The sequence below is a fragment of the Rattus norvegicus genome, chromosome X (assembly GCF_021556685.1).
Source record: "Rattus norvegicus strain SHRSP/BbbUtx chromosome X, alternate assembly SHRSP_T2T, whole genome shotgun sequence".
Lineage (NCBI taxonomy): Eukaryota > Metazoa > Chordata > Mammalia > Rodentia > Muridae > Rattus > Rattus norvegicus.
In genome coordinates this window covers 81,762,952-81,765,664 of record NC_141554.1, presented here as the reverse complement: position 1 = coordinate 81,765,664, position 2,713 = coordinate 81,762,952, and the positions used below count along the sequence as shown (strand labels likewise).

The 2,713-nt window shown below is 41.6% G+C and overlaps 1 pseudogene; it reads left to right on the top strand.

Annotated features, from left to right (window-relative positions):
- The first annotated feature begins 1,188 nt into the window (after positions 1-1,188).
- On the top strand, positions 1,189-2,436 carry Ppid-ps17 (peptidylprolyl isomerase D, pseudogene 17; annotated as a pseudogene).
- Positions 2,437-2,713: the final 277 nt, after the last annotated feature.

Sequence of the window (2,713 nt, the reverse complement as noted above, 5' to 3'; positions counted from 1 at the left end):
ATAGGCCAAGCGGCAACAACTTCTAAAGAAAGGTAACTGCTGGAAGCTGGAGAAATGGTTAAGCGTAGTTAAGAGCATTAACTGCTCTTCCAGAGGTCCTGAGTTCATTTCAAAGCAACCACTGGTGGCTCACAACCATCTGTAAAGGGATCAGATGCCCTCTTTTGATGTGTCTGAAGAGAGCAACAGTGTACTCATATACTTAAAATAAATAAATATTAAAAAAAAACACATGGTATGCACTCATTGATAAGTGGCTATTAGCCCAAATGCTTGAATTACCCTAGATGCACAGAACACATGAAACTCAAGAGGATGACCAAAATGAGAATGCTTCACTCCTTCTTTAAAAGGGGAACAAGAATACCCTTGGCAGGGAATAGGGAGGCAAAGTTTAGAACAGAGGTAGAAGGAACACCCATTCAGAGCCTGCCCCACATATGGCCCATACATATACAGCCACCAAACTAGACAGGATGGATGAGTCAAAGATGTGCAGACCAACAGGAACCGGAGGTAGATCTCTCCTGAGAAACACAGCCAGAATACAGCAAATATATAGGTGAATGCCAGCAGCAATCCACTTAACTGAGAACGGGACCCCCGTTGAAGGAATCAGAGAAAGGACTGAAAGAGCTTGAAGGGGCTCGAGACCCCATATGAACAACAATGCCAAGCAACCAGAGCTTCCAGGGACTAAACCACTACCCAAAGACTATACATGGACTGACCCTGGACTCTGACCTCATAGGTAGCAATGAATAGCCTAGAAAGAGCACCAGTGGAAGGGGAAGCCCTGGGTCCTGCTAAGACTGAATCCCCAGTGAACATGATTGATGGGAGGAGGGTGGTAATGGGGGGAGGATTGGGAGGGGAACAACCATATAGAAGGGGAGGGGGAGGGGTTTGGAGGATGTTGGCCCAGAAACCGGGAAGGGGAATAACAATTGAAATGTAAATAAGAAATACTCAACTTAATAAAGAAAAAAAATGGGTTGGGGATTTAGCTCAGTGGTAGAGCGCTTGCCTAGCAAGCGCAAGGCCCTGGGTTCGGTCCCCAGCTCTGAAAAAAAAATAAAAAAAAATTTAAAGCAAAAAAAATAAAGAAGAAAAATAAAGGTGGGTAGAGTTTGAGCCCTACTCGTGCACGAGGCACTTGTGTCCTGCATTCCAGCACCTGCAGTGAAGATGTCCCACCCATCCCCAGCAGCCAAGCCCTCCAATTCCAAGAAACCTCGAGTCTTCTTTGACGTGGACATCAGCGGGAAGCGAGTTGGACAAATTGTTTTAGAATTGTTTGCAGATATTGTTCCTAAAACTGCAGAAAACTTTCGTGCATTGTGTACAGGAGAAAAGGGCACTAGATCGACAGCTGGGAAACCTCTGCATTTTAAAGGATGCCCTTTCCACCGAATTTTTAAGAAATTTATGATTCAGGGTGAAGACTTCTCAAATCAGAATGGGACAAGTGGAGAATATTTATGGTGAAAAATTTGAAGATGATAATTTTCACTATAAGCATGATCGGGAGGGTTTGCGGAGCATGGCAAATGCAGGCCCCAATACAAATGGTTCTCAGTTCTTTATCACAACAGGTCCAACTCCTCATGTGGATGGGAAACATGTGGTAAATTTGGTCAAGTAATAAAAGGACGAGTTGTGGCAAGGATGCTTGAAAATGGAGACCTGAATGGTGAAGAACTTGCCAAACTGTGTGTTATTGCAGAATGTAGAGAATTGAAGGAAGGGGATGACTGGGGAATATTCCCCAAAGATGGCTCTGGGGGTAGTCATCCAGATTTCCCCGAGGATGCAAAAGTAGACTTAAAGGATGTAGATAAAATTTTATTAATATTCGAAGACTTAAAAAACATTGGAAATACTTTTTTCAAGTCTCAGAACTGGGAGATGGCTATTAAAAGATATACGAAGGTTTTAAGGTACGTGGATAGTTCAAAGGCTGTTACTGAGAAAGCAGATCTATCCAGACTGCAACCTAGAGCCTTAAGTTGTGTGTGGCTGAATATTGGTCCTAGTAAGTTGAAGATGTCAAATTGGCAGAGGGCGATTGACAGTCGCTTGAAGCTCTTGAAATGGATCCTTCAAACACTAAAGCACTATACCGAAAAGTGCAGGGATGGAAAGGATTGAAAGAATATGATCAAGCATTGGCTGACCTTAAGAAGGCGCAGGAGATAGCCCCAGGAGATAAAGCAATCCAGGCAGAATTGCTTAAAGTCAAACAAATGATAAAGGCACAGAAAGATAAAGAAAAGGCAGTGTATGCAAAAATGTTTGCTTACTGAGGATTAAAGTTTCCTTAACTATTATACATTGATTATATAAAGGACAATGTATATTACTGTCTACATAATCCCTGATGTGTTTCCCTTGATCTTTGTCACCGTTTACATAGCAGTGCTGACATCGGTTCCTTCTTAATAAAGTTACAAATTACAGTGAAAAAAAATAAAGGTAACTGCTAAGGATCTGTCAGACACAAGTATCAAGAGATCACATAGGGGTAAGACTCATTCAGCATACACCTAACTATAACACAAACTCCCTTTGTCTTCAGTAATATACCAAAACACTGAGATGCTGAAAAACTATTTGTTTAAGGAGCTACTTATAGACATTTTCAAAGGATGATTGAAATTGGTAAGATTTGGCATAGCTACAAAGTATAATTTTTAGTATCAAACATTGCAAC